Genomic DNA, 25,979 nt, shown 5'->3' on the forward strand with positions numbered 1-25,979 from the left:
TCACCCTCTTTGGGTTCACCTTAGCCCGGCAGACCTTCACCCAGTCCCCTCATTCACCACATCCTGCGCACGCAGAGTCTTTCATGGGGCATCGAGCGCAGGGGTGCTGTGACTGTCCACAGAAGTAGAACCATTGTTTCTGAACCTGTTTCCCGATTGCACCTGGTCCTCTGAAAGGGCGCCCCTTTCACCCATGAGGTCATCAGCTCCCAGCTGGGACTGTTTGAGCACTTTCTCCAACTCCAGGGTGCTGGCCAAGCCTTTCTTTCCCAACTCTAGCAGTCTCTGCCTCACGTACCTTAACCTCACTCCTGTCATGACGGTATTCTGGATTTGTTCCTCCTCTCTCACCCGGGCCGTGGCTGTTTCGTAGTGGCATTTTCTGGTCAGGGTCCACAGTTCAAGAACATAGTCATCCAGCAATTCACCCGGATGTTGCTGACGTTGAGAGAGTCAGTGTCTCACCAACACATCATTCTGAGGCCTTATGTAGTGGGCTTTCAAGCCTTCTAAGGCCAACTCATAGGTAGCACAGTCTCAGATGACAGCGTAACCCTGGGGCCAACTCAAGAGAGAAGTGTCGATCTCCGGAGACCATCTGAGTTAAAGGCATCCTATGTGGCCATCAGGTAGGACTGAAAGCACTCCTGCCAGTAGGTGAATTCCTCTGGGGCCCCAGGGGACAGAAGGTCAATCTGGAGCATGCCTGACTTCAACAGAGCTGTCAAACTGGCCCTGAAGTCAAAAGAACTTCCAGACTCACGCTGGCAGGAAGTCCTCTCTATGGGGCTCCAATCCATCTGGTCGCTACTATGTACCATGACCAGCACTACTCCTCATAAGCTCCTAGTCAATTTCGAAAGAAGGTCGGTATCGAGAACTGCACTCCCAATCTGGCTCACCACTCTTGGTTCAGTCCTTCTCAGGAAGCACATGAGGAGACCGATCCCCTGGTGGAAAGGGTGAAACTGCTCCACGCCAATCCCACGTACGCCTATGTGGAGTACCCAGATGGCAGGGAGGACATCATCTCCATCAGGTACCTGGCACCCACCGCAACAGAGGGTCTGTTGCCTCAGGTGCCCGGCAAGCTACGGAGCTCATTCTCGCCACCCCCAGTTAGAGCCTCGGGGGATCTGGTTTAGGAGGAAATTGCATCCCCCTCCACCGTTGAGCCAGAGACCCAGCCCGCCTCTCCTCCCTCACAAGGAGTCCAAGGCCCCCCCAGTGCTAATGCATTCAACCAGGATCTCCGGACCTCTGGACTGCTTAAATCTGTAAATTTGTATATAACTGTATATTTTTCAACTTTTCTTCTGAACCCATGTTCTCTGACTTCATTCACAGACCCTAAATTCTCCAGTGAATGCCATGAACTGGGATTCACTGGTAGTGTGTTGTGCTGATGCCTGGCTCCACCCCCATCTGCTCACATATAACCCTGGTTTCCTGCCTAAACCCAGAACCCTTCCAGAGATGATTGTGAAACCCTACCCATAGTTCTAAGCTAATAAAAGCGTTTGTTCTCCCTCCAGTCATGGGAGTTTTTATTCATGCTACCGTGAAGCCAAGGGAGGAGCCAGCCATCTGAACAAGACATAGACAGTGAATTCCAGTTCACTGCAGGTGTAATTGGGTGGCATGGGCACAAGGCCTGGAAGGGCCTGTTACCATGCTGTATGTCTACCCATCTCCCATTAGCCATCATCAAAATAAACATTTTCACATTTCCATTGCCTGCTTGTATATCAACTTTAACCTGCTGTTGCTGTAATTCTCAATCTCATCACATCTTCCTAAGTGTTTTCAGATATACTTTTATTGGAAAAATGTTGTACAAGTGCAGGTTATTATTGTATTGATTGCATAAAGTGCGGGTTAGAAGAGAATGTTATCCTCGGTATTTCAAGCCAGATGACCTGCAGGCATATTGTTTCTAGCAAGGATTAAATAACCTGACTGAAACAAAGAAAACTGTTGTATTCCCTCTTACTATTCACAGAGAGGAAAACTGGAAGCACTCTACAGTCGAAGTCCAAAACCCCGGATGGCTCGGCGATTGGTGAGGTCCGGATTTTCAGATTTTCCGGATTCTGGGGCAGTATTTTTTAAATTCAAATTTAAGGAGGAATAAAGAAGAGATGAACAGGTAAATTTTGATAGTTTGTTCATTAGCAAATACAGTCTGCTTCATTTCTCAAGGTCAGCAATTTTAAAGTTTAAAAAAAAGTCCCACAATGGGCAAAAATATAAACATATTTTCGTGACAACTAAAAGAGCATGTAACGCTTTAAATTATGTTTAAAATGAATGTCGTAAATTAAAAATACAGTATGCAAATGAAAGCAGAAGTGGGTGGGCCAACCAGTTGTCGAGAAGAAAGCAGGCACTTTGCATTTGCAGGCTTCCCCTATGTCCTCAGCTTCTGATGAACTGATGGAACAAAATCTTGAACAAACCAATCATAAAATATGTCTGTGCCCACCCAAGCACTCTTTGGGGCTTTATAGGTCACAGGCTACTACACAACCCCTTAAAGGCCTGCTGAAATTTGCCAATCACCAAAACCTTAATTTTATGCTGACCTGAAGCATTAGCACATGTAAGAATGGTGAATCTTTCCTTATTAAGATTAAAACAGTGGTTCTCAACCTTTTTTTTCACTCACATACCATCTTAAGTAATCCCTTACTAACCACTCAGCATCAATAGAATGCAACAAGTCAATGGTTCTCAACCTTTTTCTTTCCACTCACATACCACCTTAAGTATTCCCTGTGCCATCAGTGCTGCTCTGATTAGTAAGGAATTGCTTAAGGTGGTATGTGAGTGGGAAGGGAAGGTTGAGAATCTCTGCTTTAGACCCAACTATTACTGAAATATTTTGCTTGAGAAAAATTCTCATTGGCTCATTTCCTTTCGCGTTATGAAACCATGCACATAACGAGTCAATGAGGTTTTCAAACTTTTTCTTTCCACCCACATCCAACCTTAAGCAATCCCTTACTAATCACAGAGTATCTATGGCATAGGGAATACTTAAAGTGCTAGTAGAGGCTGGAACAATAAGGGCATTTAAAAGAGTCTTAGACAGGCACATGGATGAAAAGAAATGAAGGGTTATGAGGTAGAGAGGGTTTAGATTTTTTTATGGTAGGCATACAAAATATATGTTGGTACAACATAGTGGGCTGAAGGGCCTGTAGAGTGTTGTAATATTCTATGTTCTAGTTCAAATCCCATGAGGTGGCTGGAGAACTTCAATTCAAACAATTTGAAATAAACTGCTCAATGAATAGTGTTAATCTTCGAAATTTCCATGAACCCTTGACCAGATTGTGAGATGACATAAAATATCATCAGGGAAATTGAGGAAATAGAGTATATACTTGCCAATGTACACAGTTCTCACTTGGTGAAAGGAAGGATGTGATTAATATGGAAAGGGTATAGAATGGATATAGAAAGATGTGACCAGGACTGAGTTATTAAAAGTAGAGGCTGGATGGGTTGGGATGTTTTCCTTTGGAGTGCAGGAGGTTAAGGGGTGGTCTTACCGATGTATACAAAATAATGAGGGGCTCAGATGAGATAAATTTTCACAACCTTTTTTCCCAGAAACAAAAAGGGTGAGAGGGTAAAGATGTGAAGGTGACCAGGGGGGTAATTTTTTCCACACAGAGAATGGCATTTAGGTAGAATGACTTACCAGAGGAAATGGCAGAGGGAGGAGCAATTCCCAGACAGGAAAGTTTAGTGGAGGGGTGGCCAACCTATAATGCATGCGGTAAAGATGGCACATTGGTTGAGTAGAAGTGGCGCAGAGTGAAGTCGCTGCTCTCAGTAACTAATTTAACTCTTTACAAGAGGGATGGGTTGCACCTAAATCCAAAAGGTGTCGACATTTTGGCAAGTATGTTTGGTACAGCAGTGGGGCAAGTTTTAAACTAATTTGGCAGGGGTATGGGAACCAGAGTGATAGGAAAAAGGGTAGGGAAGATAAAGTAATGGCCAGGAAAAGTAAAATAGGAAAAGTAATGTTGGGAGGAGAAAGTAAAAAATCAGAATGCACAGTGAGTTTTCGGGTCAATGATAGTCTTAAGAAAATTACAAAGAGAAATAGTGGGCAGAAAAATCAAAAGAAAAGATTACAGAAGTCACTAGATATTAAAAGGACAAAGAGCATAAGGCACTTTAGCTGAATGCCCGCAGTATTAGAAATAAGGTTAGTGAACTTGAGGCGCAAATCGGTACCCATGCCTACGATTGGGTAGCCATCACGGAAACATGGCTACAAGGTGACCCTAAATGGGAATTAAACTTTCAAGGGTATCAGGTGGTGCAAAGAGATAGACAGGATGGTAAGGGAGGTGGAGTTGCACTCTTAATCAAAGATGAGCTCCAGGCAGTAGTGAGGAATGATATTAGATCTAAAGAGCATAATGTTGAGTCCATTTGGGTAGAGATAAAAAATAACAAAGGGAAAAAATTATTGGTGGGTGTTATCTATTGCACACCAAATAACAATAGTTTAGTGGCACAGGAAATAAATAGAGAGATAAGTGAGGCATGTAATAATGATTCGGCAGTAGTCATGGGGGACTTTAACTTCCACATAGATTGGAAAAATCAAGTTGGTCGTGGGAGTCTAGAAGAGGACTTCATAGAATGCATCTGCGATAGCTTTCTTGAGCAGCATATTAAGGAACCCACAAGAGAAAATGCTCTCCTGGATCTAGTGTTATGCAATGAGATAGGTAGAGTAAATGATGTAATAGTCAGAGACCATCTGGGAAATAGCAATCATAGTATGATTGAATTTCTCATTCAGATGTAAGGGGAAATAGTTAGATCTAAAACTAATATATTATGCTTACACAGGGGTGACTACCATAGGATGAGGGAGGAATTGGGCAGAGTGGACTGGGAGCACAGGCTAATTGATGAAACAGTTGAGGAACAGTGGAAGATTTTCAAATAAATATTTTGTAATGCTCAACAAAAATATATTCCGGTCAGGAAAAAGGGCAGCAAGGGAGGGAAAAATCAACCGTGGTTAACAAAGGAAATAAAGGAGAGTATAAAATTGAAGGCGCAGGTGTACAAAACTGCAAAGAGCAGTGGGAAACTGGAAGATTGGGAAAACAACAAGGGGTTACAAAGCGGGTAAGAAGAAATGGGAAAAAGGATTATGAAAGTAAATTGGGACAAAATATAAAAACAGAAAGCAAAAAATTTTATAAATATATAAAACGGAAGAGGGTGACCAGAGTTAACACAAGACCATTGGAGGATGAGAAAGGAAAACTGGTAGCAAAAAATGAGGAAATGGCCAAGGCATTAAACAAATATTTTGTGTCAGTCTTCAAGGTGGAAGACACATCCAGCATGCCCAAGTGCAGAGTTAAGGATGCGAATGTTGGGGAGGGCCTTGATAAAATAGTTGTTACAAAGGAAGTAGTGATGGAGAAACTAATGGGATTAAAGCCAGACAAATCACCTGGTCCTGATGATATGCATCCAAGGGTTCTGAAGGAAATGGCAGAAGTTATAGTTGATGCATTGGTGGTCATAGACCAAAATTCCTTGGATTCTGGGCAGGTCCCAGCAGACTGGAAGACAGCAAATGTCACGCCACTTTTTAAGAAGGGATGTAGGCAGAAGACCGGAAATTATCGGCCAATTAGCTTGACGTCTGTAATTGGAAAAATGCTTGAAGCCATCATTAAAGATGAAATAGTGAAACTTTTGGAACATAAGGGTTCAATCAGGCAGACGCAACATGGTTTTAGAAAGGGAAGATCTTGTTTGACAAACTTGTTAGGATTCTTTGAGGATATAATGGATGTGGTGGATAGAGGGGAACAGGTTGATGTTGTATATTTAGATTTCCAGAAAGCGTTTGATAAGGTGCCGCACAAGAGACTTATCAGTAAGTTACAGGAAAGTGGAATCCGGGGAAGTATATTGGCCTGGATTGAAAATTGGTTGTCTGACAGGAGGCAGAGAGTCGGGATAAGTGGGAGTTTTTCAGGTTGGCAGAGAGTGGTAAGTGGGGTGCCGCAGGGGTCAGTGTTAGGCCCACAACTGTTCATCATTTACATTGATAACTTGGAGGAGGGGACAAAATGTGGTGTAGCCAAGTTTGCAGATGACACCAAATTGAGTGGAAGAGCAAATTGTAATGAGGATGTGGAGAGTCTGCAGAGGGATATAGTTAAGCTGGATTAGTGGGCAAAGGTCTGGCAGATGGAGTACAATGTTAGTAAGTGTGAGGTTATCCACTTTGGCAAGAAAAGTAAAAGAGCTGAATATGATTTAAAGGGTGAAAAACTACAGCATGCTGTAGTGCAGAGGACTTGGGAGTGCTTGTGCATGAATTGCAAAAAGTTAGGTTGCAGGTGCAGCAGGTTATTAAGAAGGCAAATGGAATGTTGGCCCTCATCGCTAGAGGAATTGAATTCAGGAGTAGGGAGGTAATGTTGCAACTCTATAAGGTACTGGTGAGACCGCACCTGGAGTACTGTGTCCAGTTCTGGTCTCCATATTTGAGGAAGGATATACTGGCTTTGGAGATGGTCCAGAGGAGGTTTACTAGGTTGATCCCTGGGATGAAGGCGTTGACTTATGATGAAAGATTAAATCATCTAGGATTGTATTCGCTCGAGTTCAGAAGAATGAGAGGAGAGCTTATAGAAACATATAGGATTATGAAGGGTATGGATAGGATAGATGTAGGAAGGTTTTTTGAGCTGGCCGGGGAAACTAAAATGAGAGGACACAGTTTCAAGATTCGGGGGAGTAGATTTAGGACAGAGATGAGGAAAAATAGTTTTTCCCAGAGTGTAGTGTATGTTTTGAATTCTCTAACCAGGGAAATGGTTGAGGCTGCCTCATTAAACATATTTAAAATTCGGTTAGATAAATTTTTACATGATAGAGGAATTAGGGGATATGGGGAGAAGGCAGCTAGGTGGAGTTAGGTCATAAATTAGATCAGCCATGATCGTATTGAATGGCGGAGCAGGCTCGATGGGCCATTTTTGGCCTACTCCTGTTCCTACTTCCTATGTTCCTATGTTCTAACTCAAAATATTAAAATCTTGGAGAAATCAAAACCGACTCAAAAGTCTCATTAGGGTAAGTAATGTTTATTTTGTTTTTATATTAAATCAATATATGATCCCAAAATGCTAGATGCAAGGAATGAATGGGGGTACAAGAGTTGTACAGTATATCTGAACTTGTGCATAAGCAAATTGATGCATAGAATGTCAAAGGTTGGCCACCCCTGGTTTAGCGGGATGTGGGCAAATGGGATTAGCTCATTCAGCATGGATGTGTTAGGCTGAAAAGCCTGCTTCTATACTGTATTACTCTATGACGATATTGCCCAGAAGAATCATAATCTGACAAGTCCGCATCAATGTGATTTTATGAAAGGGAAATAATGTTTGACAAACTTAATAGAATGTGGTTCAAGCCAACACAGTACAAAGTGGCATCATTGAATGTGGTACATCAAAAACCATTTGATGAGGTATCATGGATATGTTGTAGTATTAAATGAAAGTTTTCAGATTGGGAAAGCTTAGATAGAATATTGGTTAAGGGAACAACTAATAGAGTAAGAATAAATATGCAGAAACTGTTCATGTTTTAGAAGTGCCAGGGCACCACAGGCAAAGCCCTCCCCACCATCGAGAATATCGGCGGGGAACACTGTCGTCGGAGAGCAGCAGCAATCATCAAAGACCCACACCACCCAGCACACGCTCTGTTCTCGCTCCTGCCATCAGGAAAAATGAATAGGGGCCACAAGCCTCACACCACCAGGTTCAGGAATGGCGCCCCTCCACCATCAGACTCCTCAACGACAAACTCATTCCTTTAAGGACTCTTACTTTTGCACTTTATTGATTTTTTTTTCTCTCTGTATTGCAGTCAGTTTGTTTATTTGTTTACATGTGTGCATTGAGCACAGCTTTTTCTTCACTACCAATAAGTGGTAATTCTGCTCACCTGCGAGAAAAAAGAATCTCAGGGTTATATGTGATGTCATGTATGTGCCCTGACAATAAACCTGAAATCTAAGGACCATTTAATTAGATTACTTTCCCTTCAATATTTCGAGCATCTACAGCATTTTCTTTCGGCTGGAGTAATAAATGGGTTTTTGACAAGGCTTCAGGCTTTGGATAAGCCATCATTTTATTGCATGGTGGAGTAGGGTGAAGGTATCTTATTGTCTATTATGCATCTCTTTGATATGTTATTATTTTGATTTATTCCAGCAACCAGTTCCGACTGTCATGAACTGGCCCACAGCCTTTCTCTCATTCTGCTGCACACATGATACCATTCAGGATTAATTGCCAGAAGCTGAACATAAGAGCTAAGAAATAAAAGTAAACACATTTGGTTTCTCACGCCTACGCCACCACATGAGATTGTGGCTAATCTCATCAATGTCATTCATTGTACTACCCTGTCCCCTTGTTCCTCAATTCCTTTAATATCCTTAACCCCAAAACTGTAAAGGTCTCATCGCATCCCAGACACACTCTCTTCACCCTCCTCCTATTGGGAAGAAGGATTGAAAGTGTGAAATTACGCACCAAAAGGCTTAAAGATAGTTTCTCCCCGGTAATAATGTCCCCTGAATAAGCCTTGCAACAGTGAAACTCTGCTGCCCTTGCATTGATCTGAACTGATCTTTCCATTGTAACCCCGCAACTCTGGTCTTGTTCTTCTACATCATACAGCTGCATGAATGTTAGAGCTATCTTTTTAGACTGCTTAAGGAAGAACACTTCTCACTGTACCAGGTATAAGGGGACAAAAACAAACTTACTCTGTCCTTGCAGAGGCTGCACAAGGGCTTCTAGTTCTCATTGAAAACAAAGGGGGGTGGCTCGGGTTGGCATAAGTTAGCACAGCACTGAGGTTCAAATCCCACGATGTCTTTAAGGAGTTTGTGCATTCTCTCTGTGTCTGCATGAGTTTCTTCTGGGTGCTTTCAAAATGTACCAGTGTTATGGGGTTAAGTGGGTGGCACAGGCTCATGAGCCAGAAAGGCTTTTTAACTGTGCTATATGTTTAAATTAAATAAACTCCCTTCCATCTCTCACCATTTAAAACATGCTCTCATGACTATTATTCCCTATGGTGGGAGAGTCTAGGACAAAAGGGCACATTCAAACCTGAGTAGGTGTAGAAAGGTTATTTCCCATGGCAGGAGTGTCTAGGATAAAAGGGCACAACTTCAGGATTGAAGGGCATCCACTTAGAAAAGAGATCTGATGAAATTTCTTCAGCCAGAGGGTGGTGAATCTGTGGAAGTCAAGAGTATTGAGAGGTTGATGAGTGTCAAAGCTGGGGTGTGTGGCCGAGTGGGAAAATAGATCAGCTCATGATGAAATGGCGGGCAGACTCAATGGGCTGAATCGCTTCTTTCAGCTCCAATGTGTTATGGTCATTGTGATAGTACAGATCTATCACCAATGTACATAGTGTATATAGTTACTGTATCTAGACTGTGATTACAGCGATTGTCTGAGAGCTAAGCCACGCCTATTGTCTGGGCCTTAAAGGGTTGTGTCCCTAGCCAGGTCGGATCATTCCGGACTGGTCGGCCAACTGTGAAGAACTCCTGTCTTTTGCTAATAAAAGCCTTGGTTTGGATCAACAAGTCTTTGATTCTTTTGACGAGCTCTACAGTCATGCAGTGGTTTTCAAACTGCCCCCTTCAATGCACAGTCCTCCTTATGTAATCCCTATGCCATGAGTGCTCTGTGATTCGCAAGGGATTGCTTAAGATGGAATGTGAGTTGAAGGGGGCATTGAAATCCACTGGTCTAATAGATTTGATCTAATAGACAAAATTATCGATCATTTTGCAGGGTGCCTCTTCAAAGAATGCACAAAGAATTGCTGGCATTTACCTGTGGGCTTTCCAACTTTCAGTATTAGCCGCAGAAAACCTTCAAAGCAGGTGTTGAAACTCTTCCAACAATCTACTGTTTCATAAGATGATGTTTTGCGAGTGCTCTTATTTGCACCTTGCATGAAGGTTTGCTAGTGCTGCTCCAGTGGGTTTAATTTAGATTTGCAGGGGGGTGTGAACCAGAGGGCCAGAGCAGATAGAAGAGTGGAGGAGGGAAAAAGTGATGTGAAAATTACATGCACCATTAAAAGTCAACAGGTTGTATGTGGTCAAAATGTTCTAAAGTGCATCTATTTCAATGCAAGGAGTATTGTAGGAAAGGTGGATGAGCTTAAAGCATGGATTGGCATATGGAATTATAAAATTGTGGCCATTAGTGAAACTTGGTTGCAGATGGGACAGCTCAATGTTCTGGGCTATCATTGCTTTAGATGTGGTAGAACAGGGGGTGGGGGCGGTGATGAAAAAGGGAGGAGTGGAATTGCTCATCAGGGAAAAATCACAGCTGTGCTCTGGCAGGAAAGACCAGAGGTACCTTATGGAGATGATGTCCTCCCTCTCATCTGGGTACTCCACATAGGCGTACGTGGGATTGGCGTGGAGCAGTTTCACCCTTTCCACCAGAGGGCTCGTCTACTGAGCCTGTATGGGTGGAGCTGAGTAACAGGAAAGGTATGGCCACACTCATGGGGTTGTATTATAGACTGCCCAATAATCAACAAAAATTGGAGGATCAAGTCTGTAGAGAGATAGCAGACAGCTGCAGGAAACATAAGGTTGTGACAGTAGAGGATTTTAATTTTCCACATATTGACTGGGACTCCCATACTGTAAAAGGGATGAATGGCTTGGAGTTTGTCAAATGTTTTCAGGAAAATTTTCTAAATCAATATATAGAGGTACCAACTAGAGAGATGCAATATTGGATTACTTTTAAGGGAATGAGACAGGACAGGTGACAGAAGTATGTGTAGGGGGTCATTTTTGGTTCCAGTGATCATATCATAATGCCATTAATTATGGATAAGGATCGGTCTGGGTTTTAGGTTCAGATTCTAAATTGGAAAAAGATTAATTTTGAGGAAATGAGAAAGGATCGAGAATGCGTGGATTGGGATGTCTTTTTCAGGCAAGGATGTGCGAGGTAAGTGGAGGACGTTCATAGGTGAAATTTTGAGAGTACAGAGCTTGTATGTTCCTGAAAGGATTAAAGGCAAGGTTAGCAGGCACAGGGAACCTTGGTTATTGAGGGATAGTTGGGATCTGGTTCAGAAGAAGAGAGAGGTGTATAGTGTCAGTATAGGCAACATGGAGCAAATGAGGTACTTGAGGAGTATAAAAAATGCAAGAAAAACATCAAGAAAGAAATCAGGAAGGCAAAAAAAAGACACGGGATTGCTTTGGCAGACAATGTGAAGGGAAATCCTAAGGGATTCTACTGGTATATTAGGAGCAAAGGGAAAGTAAGGGACAAAGTTTGTCCCCTTGAAGTTCAGAGTGGTCAGCATTGTTTGGAGCCAAAATAAAAATGGGAGATAGTAAATGTTTTTTAATCAGTATTCACTCAGGAAATAGGCACAGAGTCATGGGAAGTAAGGAAAATAAGCAATGAGATCATGGAACCTATACAGATTAAAAAGGAGGAAGTGCTTGCCGTCTTAAAGCAAATGAGAGTGGATAAATCCCCAGGGCCTGACAAGATATTCCCTTGGACCTTTAGGGAGGCTAGTGTAGAAATTTCAGAGGCTCTGGCAGAAATATTTAAAATGTCCTTAACCACATGTCTGGTGCCAGAGGATTGGAGGGTAGCTCCAATGGCTCCAAAATTAACACTGGAAATTGTAGGCTGGTGAACTTGGCGTCAGTAGTAGGTAAATAATTGGAAGGTGTTCTAAGAGATCAGATATACAATTATTTCCATAGGCCGAAACAGATTAGGAATAGTCAGCATGGCTTTGGTGTGGTAGGTCGTGTTTAATGAATCTTTCAGAGTAATTCAAGGAGGTTTTCCAGGAAAGTTGAAGAAGGAAAGGCTGTGGTTGTTGTCTACATGGACTTTAGCAAGGCCTTTGACAAGGTTTGGATTGGAGAAGCCAGAGAGTAGTGATGGATGATTGCTTATCAGATTAGAGGCCTGTGAATAGTGATGTGGCTCAGGGATCAGTGCTGGGACCATTGTTGTTTATTATCTATATCAATGATCTGGATGATAATATGGTCAATTCAATCAGCAAATTTGCAGATGACACTAAGATTAGAGGTGTTGTGGACAGTGAAGAAGGTTTTCAAACCTTGCAGAGGGATCTGGACCAGCAGGAAAAATGGACTGAAAAATGGCAGATGGAATTTAATGCAGACAAGTGTGAGGTGTTGCATTTTGGAAGGACAAACCAAGAAAGGATGCATACTTTGAATGGTAGGGCATTGAGGTGTGTGGTAGAACAGAGAGATCTGGGAATACAGATACGTATTCCCTGAAAGTGTGTCACAGGTGAACAAGGTTGTAAAGAGAGCTTTTGGAATATTGGCCTTCATAAATCAAATCATTGAGTATAGGAGCTGAGATGTTATGGTAAAGCTGTATAAGACATTTGTGAGGTCAAATTTTGAACGTTGTGTGCAGTTTTGATCACCTAACTACAGGAAAAATATCAATAAGATAGAAAGAGTGCAGAGAAGATTTGTTACGAACAGAGTTACAGGGAAAGCTTAAGCAGGTTATGACTTTATTCCTTGGAGTGTAGAAGAATGAGGGGAGATTTGATAGAGGTATTTAAAATTATGAGGGGTTAGACAGAATAAATGTAGATAATCTTTTTTCCACTGAGGGTGGGTGAGATACAAACCAGAGGACATGGGTTAAGAGTGAAAGTGAAAAAGTTTAGGGGGAACTTCTTCACACAGAGAGTGGTGGGAATGAGGAAAGAGCTGCCAGCTGAGATGGTGAATGAGGGCTCAATTTTAACATTTAAGAAGAATATGGATGGGAAAGGAATGGAGGACAAGGACTGGGTGCAGGTCAGTGGGACTAGGCAAAAAAAAAACGGTTCAGGGCCAAAGAAGCTTTTTTCTCTGCTTTAGTGGTCTATGCTTCTATAGTCCTTTTGCTCAGATTCTTCATGCTAACCAAGCTTTTACCCAAGTTAGAAGTATGTCCTATATCCCACTGATTCTTTCCTATCTATGTACCTGACTAAATCTCATTTAAAACATTGTGATTGTATCTGCCTCTGTCATCTCCTGTGTCAGCTCGTTCCCTTTTAAATCTTGCCCCTCACACCTAAAATCTATGCCCTCTTGTTTTGGATTCCCCTTCTCTGGAGAAAAACACTGTGACCATTCACCTTATCTACACTCTTCATGATTTTAGATATCTCTACAAGTTCTATGCTCCAGGGAGAAATGTCCAAACCTCTCCAATTTCTCCTTATAACATACTTCCCAGTTTTACAACATCTTTCCTAAACCTGGGTGACCAGAACCGTACACCATACTCCAAATAAGCTCTCACTTGTGTCTCTATCAATAGAAGCCATTGCATTTACACCTTCTACTGATCATCCTTGGAAATTTTAGGATTTCTCTTCACTATCCATTTGAAACTGACAGGTGCCATGGGTTGTGTCGTGCTTAGCCCAATGCAATTACAGCATCAATGACCCGGGTTTGAATCTGCTTCTGTCCATTAGGAGTTTGTACATTCTCTCTGTGATCTGCCTGGGTTTCCACCCACCCTCCAAAATGTACAGCCTAGTAGGGTTAATTAGGCGGCACAGGACTCAATGGCCGGAATCGGCTTCTACCATGTGGTAAATGAAAGAAATAAAAATATTGAAGGCTGTGTTCTGAACAACATACAATATATGAGCATCCCAAAACAAGACTAGCATTTAATGCCCAAACCGTGGTGCACTAAATAGCTGTTTGATACAACTGAATGCCTTCCTAGCTCAATTAAGAGTAAACGGGTTGGCTTTTATCCGCAATCAGACTGCATCATGAACACTTAATGATATGCATTTACAATTATTTTTAAAACTGAATTTAAATTCAGTAACTCTTGAACTCACATTTCCAGGAAGCTTAGTAGTCTAGTTGGAAAATTATTATATTCCTGGATAACTGAGCATAGGTAGTTTGTTTCATTAAAAGACATTCACTTTAGATGCATCTTAGAATATAGAAATATACAGCACAGTATTGTAGCAACTTAATGGCCTACTCTAAACATTGCCTCTAATTTCCCCACTGCGCACCCTCCATTTTTCTCAGTTCCACTTGTCTAGCTAATAGTCTTAAAAGATCCTATTATAACCTGCCTCCACCACTCCACTGGCCTACTGAAGGGGGCAACCTCAGTACCTGCAGGAGTGTATGGGAACAAGACAATACCTGGCCGGCTGTCAATCAGTCGGCCTGAATGGATCAAGCCCCACCCAGTCAGTTGCCAATCACCCTCCGGGATATAAGCCTGCGCCAGCCTCCCGAAGTCTCACTCAGAGTTGCTGCAGCCACAGCCAGCCTGGCTCTGTGGAGGTCTTTGTAGATTAAAGCCTGTTGTACAGTCTTTACCTCGTGTGTGTCTGATTCTGACTAACAGTCACAATCTCCTTTGCTGGCAGCGCATTCCATGCACCCATGGCTCTCTGAAAGAAAAGTTTACCTCTTGTATCCCCCATCCCCCCACCCTCCCCCTGTACTTACTCCCAAGCATCTTAAAACTATTCCCCACATATTAGCCATTCTAGCCCTGGGAAACAGCCTCTGGCCATCCACATGATCAATGCCCCTCAATGTATCCTGAAAGATTTACAACTCGTTCTCACTATTTTGCTGCTTTCCTCATTCCAGCGTATTGTCGGAGGTAGTCATAGAAACTAGCCCTTTGGCCCAACTCATCCATGCCAACCATGTGGTCTATCTTAGCTGATCCCACTTGCCTGCATTTGGCCCATATCCATGAACCTATCAAAACCTTTTAATCACACATCTACAGCATATTCATTGCTACAAGGACACTCCTCAGCCTCCTATACTCCAGGTACAAACTCCCACCTTGTCCATCATCTCTTCATCATTCAAGTCTTCCATCCTGGTCACATCCTTATGAACCCTCTCTGCCCCCATTCCAGCTGAATGATAGAAGTGTCCAGAAGTGGGCACAATACTCCAAGTGTGCTCTCAGTCCCAACTCCTGTGCTCAGTGCTCTAACCAACGAAGGCAAGTGTGACAAATGTCTTCATCACCACCCTTTCTACCCATCTTGCCACTTTCAGGGGACGATGCAGCTGTATCCCTCAGTCTTTCTGTTCTAGAGCCCTCTCCAGAACCCAAGTATCAGGCATGTTGCTCAATGACATTGCATGTTGAGCCAGGGATAAGAAATTGGAAATCTTTGCTAATGAAGACATTCACTGCCTTTCTGTTATCAGTCCCTTACTGCTCCATTGGCCTGAGTTAGGAGTTGTTCTTGGGAAAGATCAGTCAAGCATAATGCCTGACAAATCACAGACAGATTTCTATGATAATTTAACCTGAGTTTTTCACACTGAGGCACAGGACCTGTTTGCTACTTCAGATGTAAAATAAAGTAATTCCAGCCTATTTTATCTTCAAAGTTGAAATTTGAATGCAGATTTCATTATGTTAGTAGTTAAATATTACTGTTATCCACCACTGTGATAGCCTTGTCCTGGTAGATCAGTCATCATGACCACTGATTCTCCCCTGCTTCTTTATCCAGTTCAAAAGTGGATGGAGATGCAAGAACATCTGATGCTGTAACCTTGTTCAAAGAGAAGCCAGAACGACTCGACGGTTCAGGCAGCATCCATGCAGAGAATTGGACATTTAGCTTCAGTGGTTTTCAAATGTTTTTTTTCATTCGCATACCACCTTAAGTAATCCCTATGCCATAGGTGGTCTGTGATTAGTAAGGGATTGCTTAAGGTGGTACGTGAGTGGAAAGAAAACACACCTAATTAACTCGTCATGTGCACGGTTTCAGAATGCCAAAGGAAATGGGCCAATGACAAATTTTATCAAGCAAAATATTATTATAACAATTGGGTCTAGAGCAGTGATTCTCAACCTTTTCCCCCCACTCACATACTACCCTAAGTAATCCCTTACTAATCACAGAGCACCTGTGACAGAGGAAGTACTTAAGGTGGTCTGTGAGTGGAAAGAAAACATTTGAAAACCACTGTTCTAGATCAACAATCATGGAATTGGAACACACGTGTAAATATTACAAGTTAGCAGCCCATTTAGCCTAGTGGTTAGAGCAACACTATTACAGTTGGGGAATCCGGCGCCATCTGTAAGGAGTTTGTACTTTCTTCCTGTGTGTGCATGGGCTTCCTTCGGATGCTCTGGTTTCCTCCCACCCTCCAAAAATGTGCGGTTTAATTGGGAGGCATGGGTTTTAATGGCCAGATTTAGCTTTTAGAATGCTGTAAATAAAATTTGGGACAGTAATGAATTGATAACTTTGAAGCCTTGCATCAATCCAATGTAAAATGCTACAAGGGGCTCATCACCTTCCAAGCTACCTACAGGCCACATAAAACACCTCCTGTCCCACACGTAGCTGAAACCATAGACCTGTTGACCACTTTAGAAATGGAGTGGAAGCAAGTAGTCTTTCATCCAAAGTGACTGCCGAAATAGGAGAAAACATGAAAGTAAGGCAAACATGGACAAAAGAGTTCAATTCCAGGAGTGAGGCACATTCAACTGCTCCAGCAATCACACGCAGGAAAGGAAGATGATTATGGTTGTCAGACGCCAACCATGATACCCTCAGGACATCAGCGCTGGAGTTCTTTAGTGCAGTCCCAAACCCAAGTGACATCAGCTCCTTCAATGAGTCTCCTTCCTACACAAGGCCAGAGTCGGTCGGTGCATGTGCCCTTGGTTGCAGGTTGCATGCTTCCACTCTGATTGCATCATATAATGAAACAACCTGCATATTAATACAGCCCAGGCCTTCAATCTCTTGCTAATATTATATTGATTGCAATGTACCATGATGGCCTTAACAACACTGTAGTAAAATTTTTACCTGTACAGGGACATAATATATTCTTCTAAATATAATTAAACTGTTCAGGTTTGGGTTCATAATTTTCATACACAGTCCAGAAAAAAACTTTCTCCAATAATGACCTCCTGACATACCTGTGACATTGAGAGTAACCTCCTGACATTCCAGTGGCATTGATGTAACCTTCTGACATTTCTGTGACATGGATTGTAGCCTTCCGTCATTCCTGTGACATTGAGTGTAACCTCCTGACATTCCAGTAACATTGCATGTAACCTCCTGACATTTCTGTGACATGGTGTGTAGCCTTCCATCATTTCTGTGCCATTGAGTGTAACCTCCTGACATTTCTGTGACATCGGCAAGTGATCAGATATCTGACTGGATCAATCACATAAAAACAACAAGAGCAGCTCAGAACATTGATATCCTCCACAGTTGCAAAGGCCTTTCTACTGTGTACAAGATTGAAGTCAGGAGTACATTAGAATACTTCTCACTTTATTGATAAGTGCAGCTCCACCAACAGATAGAGAGCTAAACACCAACCAGAGCAAAGCAACCAACTTTCTCCCTGCCTACCAGTGTAAACTTTTTGGGAGTGCTTGTGCATGAATTGCAAAAAGTTAGGTTGCAGGTGCAGCAGGTTTTTAAGAAGGCAAATGGAATGTTGGCCTTCATCGCTAGAGGAATTGAATTCAGGAGTAGGGAGGTAATGTTGCAACTCTATAAGGTACTGGTGAGACCGCACCTGGAGTACTGTGTCCATTTCTGGTCTCCATGTTTGAGGAAGGATATACTGGCTTTGGAGACGGTCCAGAGGAGGTTTACTAGGTTGATCCCTGGGATGAAGGCGTTGACTTATGATGAAAGATTAAATCATCTAGGATTGTATTCACTCGAGTTCAGAAGAATGAGAGGAGATCTTATAGAAACATATAGGATTATGAAGGGTATGGATAGGATAGATGTAGGAAGGTTTTTTGAGCTGGCCGGGGAAACTAAAATGAGAGGACACAGTCTCAAGATTCGGGGGAGTAGATTTAGGACAGAGATGAGGAAAAATAGTTTTTCCCAGAGAGTAGTGAATGTTTGGAATTCTCTAACCAGGGAAGTGGTTGAGGCTGCCTCATTAAACATATTTAAAATTCGGTTAGATAAATTTTTACATGATAGAGGAATTAGGGGATATGGGGAGAAGGCAGGTAGGTGTAGTTAGGACATAAATTAGATCAGCCATGATCGTATTGAATGGCGGAGCAGGCTCGATGGGCCATTTTTGGCCTGCTCCTGTTCCTACTTCCTATGGTCCTATGTTCCTATGTAACATCCATTCCCTCTGTGCCAGGGACAAGGTACCTGCAGTATGCATTTCCACCAAGCTAATTCAACAACCAGCTGCAGCTTATTTAACAATCGCTCCAACACAGCGACCTTGTAGTTCAAAGCCATCAGAAGCACTACTGCAAGACATCTACCATCTCTGGATTCTCCGCCAAGTCACACACCATCTTCCTTTGGAATTATACTACGACTCTATCATCTCCAAGGAGATCAAGGGTTACTGGAAGAAGGCCGGGGAGTGGGACTGAGTGGGAGAATGGATCAGCTCATAATAGAATGGCTGAGTAGACTCGATGGGTCGATCGGCCTACTTCTGCCCCTCTATCTTGTGTTAGTTTTGCCTCTGAGATGATTTTTATCAATGTGTTCTCTACTAACACAGTGATGAATGAATGAATTTTAAAAATTATCGTAATAGATGGCATCATCTGAACCTTTGAGCCCTAGGGTCACCGTGTCCCTGCCAGCCATTGTACATATCCAGATTAGACCCATTCATCTGCTCTCGGGCTGTACATTTTTATGGTGCGGGTTTTAATTGCCTGAAGAGACTGCTACCATGTTTTAACGAAACATAAAATCAGCGATGGGCAAAAATCTTCCTGTTCAAAGCATCCTGGCATCATTACCTCAACGCCTTCCCACAAACACTAAAGATTGTGAAGGAACGAACTGCTCCCAACCTTGTAAAAGAATATCATACCTCTGCCGCTTAGAGGTAACGGCAATAGCAGTTCAGTGGCACTAAGTAGGAGGTGATTTTTGTCAATCTGTTCTCTGCTAAATTTAATTGACATTTTGAAAGCAGAAGTTTAAAGCTGAATTTATACACTCCTGACAGGATGGCCAGCCAAAGAGTGTCACTGCCATTCACTTTTGCACCTTCACTGCACCACCTCTCAAGTTTAGCATCCTGCTTCATGTATTTTTAATAGGAAGACACTTAACTCAAGCTTGACTTGACTTCTCATTGACTTATCCAGCAATGCAGACAGAGTGAAATGTTTCATTTCACTTTAGCTGTTGGAGAGCATTAAAGTGCGTTATATTCTCAGGAAGTGAAAACAGGAAGCACATTCTGGTGCCGCATTCAATGCAGTGGTGGAAGATGTGGCACGTGCATCTTACAGAGTGGGTCTTTCTAATTGTCCTCGAGATGTTGAGATGGGGTGGCATTGGCACAGCCATAGCTATTGCCTATCCTTGACTGACATTGAACAGGCCGACCAGATCAGCTGTCTGAATCTGCTCCCCAGAGTCGATAGTAGTCTCAGAGAGGTTACGGGCAGAGAGAATATTGGCTCAGTTATAAAAGAAAAGTAACAGTTTACGTGTCCAAATTGGGATGGCATATAACCTGAACGTGGAATTGATGGTGATTTGGGGGCATTTTACTTGGAGAAGGGGGGTTGAGATGTGGTTTTTGTGCTATAGCATATCCTGTAAGCCAAATGCACTGCAGGCATTGTGTGATAATGAGAGACGCTCTGGTGACAAGTACGTCAGTCAGGCATTGACCAGAAAGTTGTTATCCCTTCAAAGAGTGACACAAAGTCCACCACATTGCTGATTTTGCTTGCAAAGGGTTCAGGGCGTGAGCTACTCAGGCCAATGTTTGTCCCACCCTCCGTCTGTCCTAACCAGACATGGTTTTGTTCATTTCAGCTTCCCCTGGACAGGAGCCCCCACCTCAAAAGGTTGATGATGAAGGACTTGGCAACTGAGACATTGAAGGGTGTGAGGAGTTGGCTGGACTTCTCCTTCTTTGAGCTTCTCGGCACTCGTAAGCATGTGTACAGTCAGCGAATGTTCCTTATCATATCCAAATGCGCCTGGAATTTTTCTAGGTCATATTGGGCAGCAGTTAGCGCAACACTATCTCAGCACCAGTGACTGGAGTTGGAATCTAGCAGTCTGTTTGTTCTGTGTGGGTTTTCCCTGGTGCTCCAGTTTCTTCCCACCATCTAAAACTAAAGAGGATAAGATAGGTTAATTGTGTGTAAATGAGTGGTGCGGGTTTTAATTGCCTGAAGAGACTGCTACCATGTTGTATCATTAAAATTAATTTTAAAAAATAACCAATACTACTAATTCACCATCAAAGTGCTGATTAGACAGAGTACAGGAGCTAAGAATGAACTCCAGACATTTTGATGGAGAGGGTGGGAGAGAGATTTAACTGAAACCTGAGAGGGAACTGTTTTTGTACACAAGGTAGATGCATGTAACTGGCTGTCAGAGGGAGGCACTATTGCAATGTTTAAGTCAGGTCACTCGTCTGAGTGCTACTGGTACCATATAACCCAGTACTACCTGTCACATGGTCAGCGACTAAACCAGCTCCCCCCACCAGGCTTGCCTGGTGCAGAGGGTGGCAGGAAACCCTGCAGGATGAAAAACAAGACCTGCAATGGGTGGACGGACCCTCTCGAGGCATCAATGGCCATCTTGCAAACACGTGCCATGAAGTGCGAAGCTTGGTCTGGCCATTCACTGCAACAGAACTGCCCCCAGCCATGCCACTGGATCCAGCAGGGGACATTGAGATGATGGGTCTGGACCTGTGCAACCCCTACTCATCTAAATCCATTCATGCACATGTTGTCCCTTTCTGAGGAGTGGGGTATCCTCATATCAAACCCCACAAACTGACTGAAAGGAACCATCGTCATCCTACGGGATGGATAGCCAGAAGAAGAAGATTGGAAAATTAAAGAAAAAATTGGACGGGCCTGTGCAACCCCTACTCATCTAAATCCATTCATGCACATGTTGTCCCTTTCTGAGGAGTGGGGTATCCTCATATCAAACCCCACAAACTGACTGAAAGGAACCATCGTCATCCTACGGGATGGATAGCCAGAAGAAGAAGATTGGAAAATTAAATAAAAAACTGAACGGGCACGTGGATAGGATGGGTTCACAAGGGTGTAAACAGGCAAGAGGATCTAGAGTGAGAGGGATATTTTGGTCTGCATGGACAAGTTGGGCCAAAGGGCCTTTTCCACACTGAATGATAGTCAGAAAGCTACATTTCTTTGGAGGATTCCTCCTTCAAAGTGCTGGGGCTAGCTGAGCAACCCTTCAATTGACATAACCATGACCAGCAGTGAGAACACTACACAAGGAGCAGATTCAACCTATGGAAAGCCATCTCCCAGCTAACGTGAAGATTCCAGATGAAATGGAAACAACGAAGGATACCGACAGCTGTGGCAGGGCCTAAGTGACATAACCTGCTACAAAGCCAAGTCCAGTGCATTAAGAGTCACTTCCAATTGAATCGCCAGAATGAGGAAGAGCCTTTGGACTCCCCCACGTTCCCTGATGATTCTCCACAGTCAGTATCCGAGGATGACGTGCGAGTTACCTTCAGGAGACGGATTTCAAGGAAAGCATCCAGTCCAGACGGAGTATCCGGCCAGGTTCTGAAAATATGTTCTGACCAACTGGCCAATGCATTCACAGATATCTGCAACATCTCACTCTGACAAAATCAGAATCAGGTTTATTGTCATAAACTTGTGTCATGAAGTTTGCTGTTTTGCAACAGCAGTGTTGTGCATTACAGGTGAAAAAAATGCCATAAATTACATTATTTAAAAAAAAATACAGTCAACGAAGTAGTGCAAGAGAGGAGAAAAAAGTGAATCAGTGTCTGTGGTTCACTGTCCATTCAGGAATCTGATGGCAGAGGGGAAGAAGCTGTTTCTGTACCATTGGATGTTCATTTTCAAACTCCTGTACCCTCTTCCTGCTGACAGTAGTGAGAAGAGGGAATGGCCTGGGCATTGGGGGTCCTCGACGGCAGATGCTGTTTCCTCGAGACACCGCCTCTTGTAGAAGTCATATTGGAGTGAATACTGATGTCCGTGATGACGCTGTAGCCTTTTCCTGTCTTGTGTACTGGCAACCAGTCAGAATGCTTTCCAGGGTACACCTGTAGAAATTTGCAAGAGTCTTCTGGTGACATACCAAATCTCCTCCAATTCTTAATGAAGTATAGCCGCTGGCAAGCTTTATTCATATTTCCATCAACTGGATAATGATTTGGATGACGGGGTGGTAAATTGGGTGAGTAAATATGCAAACGATACCAAAATAGAGGGAGTTGCAGATAGTGAGGAGAGTTTTCATGGACTACAGAAGGATTTGGACTGTTTAGAAAGGTGGGCTGAAAGGTGGCAGATGGAGTTTAATGTTGATAAGTGTGAGGTGTTTCATTTTGGGAAGAATAACCAAAATAGGACATATGCAGTGAAGGGGAGGGCATTGAGAAATGCAGAGGAACAGAGAGATCTTGGATTAACAGTTCAGCATTCCTTGAAGGTGGATTCCCATGTAGATAGGGTGGTAAAGAAGGCTTTTGGTACGCTGGCCTCTATAAATCACAGCATAGGTTGCATCAAGGTATGTTGCTGAAGAGAAGATTCAAGATATTGTGATGTAATAAAACAGTGTCATATTACCACGAAATTGCTCTTGCCTGCTGTAAGGCAAAAAGATTTGCCATCGTTAGAATTTGCCTGAAGCACCTCTTGCAGTCAGAGAATGAGAAGCAAAAAAGGGTTCCCTCCAGGGTCACTGAGTGTTCTCCAGCACTTGACAGCCTCTGCAGCCACACAGAGTCCAGACCAAACCATTGTCAATCCGAGCTCCAGATCCGAACTTCCGACAAGATCAGGAACCCTTTAGTGCCTTCGGCACCCTCTCGCATCCTGATTCCGATAGCTGGTACCCCATCAGCCAGCTTCATTGCCACAGCCCTTTGCGAGTCTTCTGACAGCAGTCTCCAGCAGCCCCCAGCCTCCATGGGTTCCTCGCCTCGAGTCGCCAGCAGCCCACCGCACGTGTGGATGTTTCAGCCGCAGAGCTCCCTCACTGATTCGCCACCATGGTCACCATCCCATGAGTCATCTCCTCTGCTTCTCCTTCTCAGACAGGGTCGGCCTCCCCATTTTCTGGTCCCCTGCACCTGTCCTCCGCTTCCCTGGAGTCTGTAACCCCTCATGGCTGCTGCGGATCAGAGGCGCCACCATCTGGGATGCGGACCCCGTGGTCACGGGATTTTAAATTCAACTATCGTCGGTTCCTTTAACAGGCCATTCAAAGCCTGTGCAGAGCTGACGGCAGTTGACCGGGCGGTTGGACCCTGTGGGAGCGCTGTATCTCCACTCCTCGCTCTCCTTGGGTTAGCAATAGAGGCAGCACTGCCATTACAGCATCTCTGTCAGTGCTGCCATTTTGCCATCTCCCCCATTTTGCAATGTTCAAGTAGAATCCAGTTCAAGTTCGAAGGTCAATCCACAGGACTATATGAGTGGCAGAGAAGTTCAATAGGGTCTCCCTCCAGCCCCCATCCTTCACGCCCCCTACCATCGACAAGATCTACGGGGAATATTGTCTGAAAAGACCGTGCAAAATCATTGAGGACCCCTTCCACCCTGCACACAGCATCCTTCAGCTGTACCTGTCAGGAAAGAAATACAGGAGGATCAGAGCCAGTGCCACCAGGCTGAGGAATGGCTTCATCCTACAGGCGTAAAAATGAAAATCTGCAGACACAAAAAATGCCTGTTGACATTTTTTAATACCTTGATGAAGGTCCCCTCTAGACATTATTGAACATGAATGCGATCGAGCGCTGGTCAGTGAGGAGGGTAAATCTTCTACCAGCCAGGTAGTGTCTCCAGTGCCTCACGGCTTCTACAATGGCTTGAGACTCCTTTTCTACAGATGGGTTCCAGGGCTCGTGGCCTTGTAATGTCTGAGAAATAAAAGCAAGCGTCCTCCCCGTCTGGTTGAGGTTAACGGCCAGGGCTAAGTCCAAATTAGCACTTTCCACTTGGAAAGGTACATTCTCAACCACCGCGTGCATGGCGGCTTCTGCAATGTGATTCTGGAAGTAGTTAAAAGCCATTTGGACCAGCCGAGAGGGGGAAATTAGTGGCTTTTAAGAGAGGTCGAACCTTATCAGCGTATCGAGGGATCCACTGGACATAATATGAGAAAATCCCCAGGCATCTCCTCACTACCTTTTGTGGTCCTGGGAATGGAGAACACTAACAGGGGATGCATCCTATCGGGATCGGGGCCAACGATGCCATTCTTCACCACATAGCCAAGGATAGCCAGACTTTTAGTTCTGAACACACACTTGCTAAAGTTATAGGTGAGGAGGGTTTTCACTGCATGGAGAAAGCTCTGGAGGTTGGCATCATGGTCTTCCAAGGTATGGCAATAGATGGTGACATTATCGAGGTTGGGGAAGGTAAGGTAGCCTTCAACCCATATTCATCCACCATTCTGTGCATCTGCCTCTGGAAGATAAAAATCCCATTAGTGATACCGAAAGAGACCCTCTGGAATTTATAGAAATGACCGTTAGCCTCAAATGCCGTATATGGACAGTCCTCGAAATGGATTGGCAACTGATGATAACCAGCTTTCAGGTTGATGGTTGAATAGGCCTGATACTGCGCAATATCATGTCCGAAATTCAAGAGGCAGTACGCGTCGAGGAGTGTGTACCGATTAATAGTCTGGCTATAGTCAATTATGTCCTGGACTTGTTTTCCCCTTTTACCACCACCACTTGTGCTCTCCATGGGCTGGTGCTCGGTTCAATGATACCTTCATCAAACAGACGTTGTGTCCAGACTTTATGAAATCTTGGTCTGCTGTGCTGTACCTCCTGCTCTTGGTAGCAATAGGTTTGCAGTCTGAGGACAGATTTGGGAAGAGAGGTGGGGGTTCGATATTCAGTGTAGAGAGGCTGCATGTGGGTTTTGATTTTAGGGGCCCTCCATTCCAAGCTGTTATGGGGGGAGGGGACCAGAATACTCCAAGATCACACTTTTAAGGTGACACAGGAAATCCAGACCCAACAGCACGGGAGCACACAATTCATCGCGAATATACAGGCAAAATTTACAGAATTACTTCCCCCCCCCCCCACTTCAAACAACAGATATACTATACAATGTTGTTGAACACACGTAGAATGCGAATGAGATGCAAGGAATATGCAGGTATTGGAAGGGTACATCTTTAGGTTGTACTCTTGCAATGTCTGTGAGTCTTGGAAGCTTTCAGTAGAGCCTGCGTCGATCAGGCATTTAGTGGAATGTGGGTTTACCTTAACAGTCACTATGAGGTTGCTGAGCTGGTGAGGTCTGTCCTGATCTAGAACCATCGAGGCTAGGTCCTCAGAGACTCCATGCTCCTCACTCGAGTGGCCCCCACAATCCTGGGTTGCCCTGCGTGAGTAAGATGGCATCAACCGCGTGGAACGGCAAGATGGGCACCAACCTTTTTCACGCCATTTCCTCACTGTCACCCTCCGTAAGTGTGTAGCTCAGTAAGTGGGCTTGGGTGAATTCGGGGCTGACAGCTTGGGGCTGGAATCTGATCTGGGAGCGGTGCAGGCTTCGGACTTCCTTGCGCAGCAAACCCTCGCCCAATGGCCTTTCTTGCCACAGCTGGAACACACTGAGTATTTACCCGGACAACAAGATCGGGGATGCTGGCTTTTGCTGCAGGAAAAGCACTCCCTAGCATGGGAAGCGACAGCCGTTAGGGCTGGGGTAGTGGGAGCAGCTGGTCCTTGGAAGGGATCACCTGAGTGAGCGAGCTCGCTG

This window comes from Narcine bancroftii, chromosome 5 (genome assembly GCF_036971445.1).
Source record: "Narcine bancroftii isolate sNarBan1 chromosome 5, sNarBan1.hap1, whole genome shotgun sequence".
Classification (NCBI taxonomy): domain Eukaryota; kingdom Metazoa; phylum Chordata; class Chondrichthyes; order Torpediniformes; family Narcinidae; genus Narcine; species Narcine bancroftii.